This window comes from Schistocerca piceifrons, chromosome 7 (genome assembly GCF_021461385.2).
Source record: "Schistocerca piceifrons isolate TAMUIC-IGC-003096 chromosome 7, iqSchPice1.1, whole genome shotgun sequence".
In the NCBI taxonomy this organism is placed as follows: domain Eukaryota; kingdom Metazoa; phylum Arthropoda; class Insecta; order Orthoptera; family Acrididae; genus Schistocerca; species Schistocerca piceifrons.
In genome coordinates, this window is record NC_060144.1 from 328,659,401 (window position 1) to 328,668,159 (window position 8,759).

The window sequence follows — 8,759 nt, forward strand, 5'->3', positions numbered from 1 at the left end:
CAACGAGAAGTCATAGCCGGCCGGTGTGGCCGTGCGGTTAAAGGCGCTTCAGTCTGGAACCGCGTGACCGCTACGGTCGCAGGTTCGAATCCTGCCTCGGGCATGGATGTGTGTGATGTCCTTAGGTTAGTTAGGTTTAATTAGTTCTAAGTTTTAGGCGACTGATGACCTCAGAAGTTAAGTCGCATAGTGCTCAGAGCCATTTGAAACATTTGAACGAGAAGTCATACCAATAACTTATGTATCACATGAGTAGGAGTCAGTTAACAGGGCAGAACGAACCAAATTCTCAGATGTGCATTTTCATGAAAACTTGACTGGAAGAAGCATATTACCGAGCTTCTCAAACAATTAAGTTCAGCTACTTTTGAACTTCGTACAATTGCTAATCTTGGTTACAAACGTATCAACCTCCTGACATATTTTGGATATCTTCACCCAGTAATGTTGTATGGAATAATTTTCTGGGGTAACTCACCACTTAGAAAGAAAGTACTGATTGCACAAAATCGAGCAGTAAAAATACAACATAGAGTTCACCCACGGACGTCATGTAGGTACATCTTCGAGGGGCTACTATTTTAACTGCACCGCCACAATACATATATTTGCTAATGAAATTCGTCATAAATAATCCATCACGTTTTGAGAAGAGTACTGATGTACATACCTACAACAGTTGAGGGAAAAATTAACTTTGTCACCCATTGTAAATGAGCCGTGTGTACTTCCATCTTTCCACGGATCGTTTCCTGAGCGTCGTGTGGAGCCAATATTTTTGGTAATCGACAGTGTTTGGGCGCGATCGGGCTCTAGCAACTCGTTGCTGTCTTTTATTGCTTCGCTTCTATTTCGTTTTTCCGTGGTTGTTCAGGGTTGGTCTTTTGTGAAGCTCTTTTGTTTGAACTCCCGCCCATAGTGTACCCACTATCGATTGCGAGTTCTGTCTTTGGTGTACTTAGAAACCATAGGTTGGTAACACGACCGGCTCATGTGTTTACTGCAGCAGACTCTTTGGCCTGTGCTATTTATAGGCGAGCGCAGTCACGCTGGAGGAGGTCCTCCGTGAATCCCGCCGCCTCTATCGCTCCTTCCTGCGCACTCGTGACAGGGATACAATCCAACGCCACCGGCAAATACAGCGACAAGTACGGAACCTTACTACAGCAACGAAACGCCAAGACTGGCGCCAGACCTGCACAAGACTCTACGCCACCCTCCTTATCAACTCCTCCAAGTATTGGTCCGCCTTCCATCGGCTCACTGGTCCCCATTCTGCTACCGACTACCCCCTACTCCATAACGATCACCCCCTTCCTGACAACCTCAGTAAGGCCAACCACTTCGCTTCCCACCTTTCCGAGGTCTTCTCCATCCCAGATGATCCCCACTTTGATTATTCTCTTTTCCCCACCGTCATGGAACGTGCCGATACTTCGATCCCTCCACTTGCTCCAAGTCTCCAGTACTTGGGGCAGTTGCCCCCCTCCGACATAAACACTCCCATCACAGCACAAGACATTAAACTTATCCTCCGGTCCAAATGCAACACAGCCCCTGGTCACGACTGTGTCACCTACCGCCACCGAGAAAGCCCCAATTCCTTTCTGACTGTCCTCGCCCATCTCTATGTCATCCTTTCTACTGGCTTCTACCCTGACCTGTGGAAGACCTCCCGCATCCTCTTATTCCTCAAACCCAACAAACACCCTTCTGCTGCCTCTTCCTATCGTCCCATCTGCCTCACCTCCATCTTCAGTAAGGTTGTTGAATCCATCATCTCCCATCGTATCCATCAGCACCTTACTCAACACCACCTCCTCCCCCTTACCCAGTGTGGCTTCCGACCCTCCTTCTCTGCTGAAGACCAACTCCTAAACCTCGTTCACCTTCTGTCCCTCCAGCTCAACTCCCGTCGCTCTGCCATTTTTGTTTCCCTTGACCTCCAAAATGCCTATGACCATGTATGGCATCCAGGTCTCCTCTTTAAACTCCAAACCTACGCCCTGCCTGTCAATTTTGTACGTATGGTCGCTTCCTTCCTCTCACACCGTCCTTCCTATGTCATGCTCCACAACACCAACTCTCGTATCTTTTATCCCATGGCTGGCGTCCCCCAGGGTTCTGTCTTCTCCCCTCTCCTTTATCTCTTGTATACGGCTGATATGCCCAAGCCACCCCCATCAATCCACCTTCTCCAGTATGCTGATGACACCGCCTTCAACGGTCCCAACGTACCCTCCAAACCCACCTTAACCAGTTCACCACTTGGTGTAACCAGTGGTTCCTCCATCTCAACCCCTCCAAAACCCAGGCAATCATCATAGGCCGCACCACTTGCTCCTTTCTCCTCCATGATTTCTACCTCACCCTCTATGGTCGTCCCATCCAGCTCACCCCCACCCTGAGATAGCTTGGCCTCACCCTCGACTGACACCTCACCTGGACCCCTCATCTCCAGACCGTCCAGCAGAAAGCCAATTCCCGCCTCCGCCTTCTGAAACTCCCGTCTGGCCGGACATGGGGATTGCATCCTTCTACCATCCTCCACACCTACAAATCCCTCATCCGTCCTCTGTTATGCCAGCATTGCCTGGATCTCCGCCCCCACCCGCTTTTACAAGGCCCTCCAAATCCTTGAGCACCATGTGCTCTGCCTTGCCTTCCGTATCCGCCTTACTTCCCCCACACAGCTCCTGTATGAACTGATCCCCTTCTCCCACCTCTTCCTGTTCAACATCTCTGCATCCTTTACATTGTCCGCAGGCTTGATCCCCCCACCCTCTGGTTTCCTCCTTCCTCTCCACCCCCCACCCATTGCCGCGCCTCTATTGCTGTATCCTTCCCTCTCTCCACCTCCACACCCACCATCTCCTCCATCAGGGCTATTTCCAGCGCCTCCCCCTCCCGGATGACGAACTACGCTGTGACATCTACACTTCCTTCCAACTATAACCTGGCCTTGTTCCCCCCCTCCCCAGGGCCCCCTTTTTCCTCTCCCCTCCTTCTCCCAGAGCGGATTTTCCTCCTTCCCCCCCCCCCTGAGACCCTGCACCCCATACTTGCCTCTTTCCTTCCCACATCCCTCCGTACCTGGCCCTCTTCAGCGCGCCCCCTGCCCATCTCCCCCTCTCTTCCCCTCCCTCCCTCCTTCCTGTCTCCCTCATCTCCTAGCACCTGGCAGATCCTCCGTTTTAATCATCGACAGTGTGCCAAGTCAGTCTTGTATTTAGTGCTGTTTCTCCTGTGCATCAAGAGGTGTGATTTTAATTGTGTACTGCCTTGAGGTTCACTGTCAGTGTTTGTTATGTGCTCCGCCATCCGTCCATGCTTTTTATGCTCCAGTCATAGTGTGCCTTGTGTTCTTTTAATTGTCACAGTGTGTGGCTTTTTGTGTGCGCTACTTTTAAACAGTTTTTATCTCCATTTTACAGTCGCCCCTTTTTTGTCTATTGCCTTCCATGATGTTCCTCCTTTTTTATATCTATGTTCACCATATTATCTCCTTTGTATATTTTTCACTCTCTTCTATTATTTGTTCTATGTCTTTCGGCTGAAGAGCAGCGCATATGCTGCTGCCAGCCCGCCCCGATGGGGAATTGAAATACAATAAAGAAAAAAAAAGCTGGAGGAGGTTGTCGCGCAGTGGCCTTCGTGTCTGCCTTCCGCGTACGGGTGTTGTTATCGAACCTGCACTTCTACCCATGGAGGAACGCCGGCCTGGTTGGGCACCTCTGTCCGCTCTTCACTGGTTGTCCGCGGGAGGCGGATGGCAGTCTAATCATCGCCTGCGTCGACAAAGGCAAAGAAACAGTAACCATCATGGGGCGGTGGAGCCGCCGTTCGGCGAGGGTTTGAGTCCGAGAGCATTTCGGCTGGGTCGGTGTCTGCCGGGACGACTGGGGACGGCTCAGAATTGTGCACAGCAGTCCAGGACAAACGACGAAGTGCACCGGTGGAAAGGAGAAAAGAAGTTATGTGTGAACGTTTCAAGTTGATCGTCCTTTGGGATTGAGTTCATCCAGTCGTCTTTCCCGCCTTGTGGCCACCGCTGCGGCAATCCTCTGTTCTGTTCACTGGTGCAATTCTGACAGTGCAGATTCCTCCACGCATCGTTGCTAACCGGTGTAGTGGTGTATTTTGGTAGTTTTTTGTGTACGTTTGCACTTCTATGTTTTCGTAGTTCATCCTCCCGCCATGTGGTTGCAGAATTTCGGGTGTGGAGTTAGTTCCTTGTCTCCCAAGTGCTGTATTATTAAGGTTAATTCTAGTTCAGTCTAGTGTTCTGTTAATCCCTGGGTGTATGTGTCCGCCATACTATTTGCGCTGTATTTATTCTAAGTGAGTTGCACTGACAGTAGTTGGGCGTTCGAGTCCTGTCACGGAGCTGATGAGGGGTCACATTGGTTTCGGCTTGTCAGTTGGAAGGTGTTGCCTTAGAGGTTTGTTAACATTGGCGTGGACCTAAAGAAGAACATTGTGCTGATTAGGGAATTTTGTTACACGTTCTTGTTTTCATTTCGATATCTGTATTTGTGAAGGCAACCGCATGAAGTAAGATCTGTTCTGAAGCTATGCTGGATCTTGCGCTCTTGGGATTTTTGGTTTTGTTTTGATCCCGACTATTTGGGTGTCAGGAATATGAAACTGTGTTGTTAATGTTTGGCTTGAACAGCGGATACGCGGCTAGTTTACTACGTGTGTAGTGTCATGGCGTCCTCGTGAAGGCGTGCCCGCTGGATTGCTATTGCGTCTCCTCAAAGTGTAATTTCCACCTTACTAAAACCCCCTTGTTAAAAGGGAGGAAGGAAAAAAAAAGCTTTAGAAATACCTTCTATTTGCATTAACTGTCTTACCTGTCGCTTAAGTAAATATCTGTTCAGTGATTAAGCTAATGGGAGCACCTATCCTAAAAACAACTAGCGCACTTCTGTTATGGTGGCTCTCGTGCCTATTTTGGTCCGAAAGATTGTATAAACAGGCTTATATGCTCCGTATCAAACTTCTGATGTTGTGTTTTGAGTGATTGTTGATTATTAAAACTTATTATAGTGCAAACGTTTGTATTTTACCAACCGTGTTAATAAGTTATTAATGTGATTGGCCGGAATGTAATACGAAAGTTTTAGGACCATAAGTTGTCCAGGTAGAAATTTTGAAGCCATGCTGTGTTGTGAATTCATGTATTTATGTTTTATATTGCAATGAGAATTTAAATGTGGTAAACCCACGCTTTGTGATTAATAATTAAAGATTTAAGAGTGCGTTCACTTAGCGCTTACTTATGTGTTGTGTTATTATTATTAAAAAATTATAATAGGCGTTTTAGTTTCTTAAATTAACGCCTTTCCAATTCGAAAGTGGTGGCCCTCCCATTTTGGCCAATTGTAAGCATCGAAGCAGGATTTACATAGTTGGTGTTATATTTTGTATGTTATGAATAAATTATTTATGTGTTAAATCACGTCTGATATGTAAATTCCTTGGCCCCGTTCACACCTAGGTCGTAGTCTTTTAATATTAAATGATCAGACCACCGTTCCAGTAAAATCTGACAGTGGCTCAGAAAGGAGTTCAACATGCAGCGACAAAATTTTTTATCAATTGACCAATAACATAAAATGTCTGACAGGTAGTGAAGCAAGTTTTAAATCTAATTTAAAATCATTTCTCCCGGACAGCTGCTGCCATTCCATTCCGAAATAGTCCCCCATTCGTAACTCTGGGAGGGGACTGCCAAAGGGAAGGTGACCACGAGAAAAAGATTGAATAATGCATTCTACGCATCGGGGCGTGGAATTTCAGAAACTTGAAAATCTGAAAGAGGAAATGCAAAGGCTCAATCTAGATACAGTAAGGGTCAGTGAAGTGAAATGGAAAGAAGGATTTCTGGTCAGATGAGTATAGGGCTATCAACAGTAGCAGAAAATGGTATAACGGAAGTAGGATTTGTCATGGATGGGTTACTGTGAACAGATCAGTGTTAGGGTTGTTCTTATCAGAATCGACAGCAAGCCGTCACCGACAACGATACTACAGGTATACATGCCGACGTAATAAACTGAAGATGAAGAGACAGAGAATGTCGAAATCGAAGGGTTAATACAGCACGTAAAGAGAGATGAAAATCTAATAGTTATGGGGGACTGGAATGCAGTTGTAGGGGAAGGAGTAGAACAAAAGGATACGGGAAAACATGGACTTGGGAGACGGAATGAGAGAGGAGAAAGACTAATTGAGTTCTCCAACAAATTTCAGCTAGTACTAGCGAATACTCTGCTCAAGAATAACAAGAGGAGGAGATATACGTGGAAAAGGCCGGGTGATAGGGGAAGATTTCGGTTGGATTATATCATCGTCAGACAGCGAATCCGAAATCAGACACTGGATTGAAGGTGTAGCCAGGAGCAGGTACTTACTCAGATCACAATGTAGTAGTGATGAAGAAGTGGGATACGGAAGTACCAAGAAAAGACGAGATACGCTTGAAGTTCTCTAAGGCTATAGATACAGCAATCAGGAGTAGCTAAGAAGGTGTAAGTAGGCTGTTTAGGTTTTTATGTTGGTAACGCCATGTAGCGCTCTATATGAAAATCACTGACTGTGCTCTGTGCAGTCTGAGGCTGGTCGGCATTGTTGCAATATTTGCTGTTGTAGTGTTGGGCAGTTGGCTGTTGACAGCGCGTAGCGTTGCGCAGTTGGAGGTGAGCCGCCAACAGTGGTGGATGTGGGGAGTGAGATGGCAGAGTTTTGAGAGCGGAAGATCTGGACGTGTGTCCATCAGAGACAGTAAATTTGTAAGACTGGATGTCATGAACTGCTATATATATTATGACTTTTTAACACTATTAAGGTAAATACATTGTTTGTTCTCTATCAAAATCTTTCATTTGCTAACTGTGCCTATAAAGTAGTTAGTGCGTTCTTTTATTTAGCTGGCAGTAGTGGCGCTTGCTGTATTGCAGTAGTTCGAGTAACTAAGATTTTTGTGAGGTAAGTGATTTGTGAAAGGTATAATTTAATGTTAGTCGGGGCCATTCTTTTGTAGGGATTATTGAAAGTCATATTGCGTTGCGCTAAAAATATTGTGTGCCAGTTTAGTGTTGATCAGAATAGGTAAAGAGCGAAATGTCTGAGTACGTTCAGTTCTGCTCAGCTGTTTGAAAATCAAATAATGTAAGAGGTTTATCAGCACAGTAATTCAATAATTTTTCTAAGGGGACGTTTCAAAGGCAGTACAGTTGAAGAGGAATGGACATTTATAAAAAGGGCAATCACGGAAGTTGGAATGCAAAACGTAGGTACAAAGAAGATAACAGCGAAAAAACCATGAGCAACAGAAGAAAAAGTTGATCAATGAAAGAAGGAGGTACTAAAATGCACAAGTAAATTCCTGAATACAGAAATACTAGTCGCTGAGGAATGAAATTAAACAGAAAGTGCAGGGAAACTAAGAAGAAATGGGTGCCTGAAAAATGTGAAGAAATCTAAAAGGACATGACTGTCGGAAGGACTGACTCAGCATATAGGTTCAAATGGCTCTGAGCACTATGGGACTTAACATCTATGGTCATCAGTCCCCTAGAACTTAGAACTACTGAAACCTAACCACCCTAAGGACAGCACACAACACCCAGCCATCACGAGGCAGAGAAAATCCCTGACCCCGCCGGGAATCGAACCCGGGAACCCGGGCGTGGGAAGCGAGAACGCTACCGCAAGACCACGAGATGCGGGCTCAGCATATAGGAAAGTCAGAAGAATCTACTGTGAAACTAAAAGCAAGGGTGGTAACATTAAGAGTGCAATGGGAATTCCACTATTAAATGCAGAAGAGAGAGCGGGTAGGTGGAAAGAGTACATGTGAAGGCCTCGATGAGGGTAAGATTTGTCTGATGTGATAGAATAAGAAACAGGGGTCAATTTAGAAGATATAGGGGAGCCAGTATTAGATGCGGATTTTAAGAAAGCTTTGGAGAATTTAGGATCAAATAAGGCAAAAGGAATAGATAACATTCCATTAGAAATTCTAAAATCATTGGGGGAGGTGGCAACAAAATCACTATTCACATTGGGGGGTAGAATGCGTGAGTCTGGCGACAAACCGTCGGACTTTTGAAAGAATATCATCCACACAATTCCGAAGACTGCAAGAGCAGACAAGTGCGAGGATTATCGCACAATCAGTTTAATATCTCATGTATCCACATTGCTGACAAGAATAATATACAGAAGAACGGAAAAGAAAATTCAGCGTGTACTGGATGACGATCAGTTTGGCATTAGGAAAGATAAAGGCACCAGAGAGGCAATTCCGACGTTGCGGTTGATAATGGAAGTAAGACTAAAGAAATATCAAGACACGTTCATAGGAATTGTCGACCTGTAAAAAGCATTAGAAATGTAAAATGGTGCCAATGTTCGGAATTCTGAGAAAAATAGGGTTAAGCTGTAGGGAGAGGACGCCTCTGACCGCGCGGCTAAGACGAACGTATCACCTAGGACAGTGTGGCGAAATTTGGCGTTAATGGGCGATGCCAGAGGATGATTGACATGTGTGCCTTTGCTAACAACACCACACCGCCTGCAGCGCCTTTTCTGGCCGCGTGACCGTATATGGCTCAAATGGCTCTGAGCACTATGCGACTTAACTTCTGAGGTCATCAGTCGCCTAGAACTTAGAACTAATTAAACCTAACTAACCTAAGGACATCACACACATCCATGCCCGAGGCAGGATTCGAACCTGCGACCGTAGC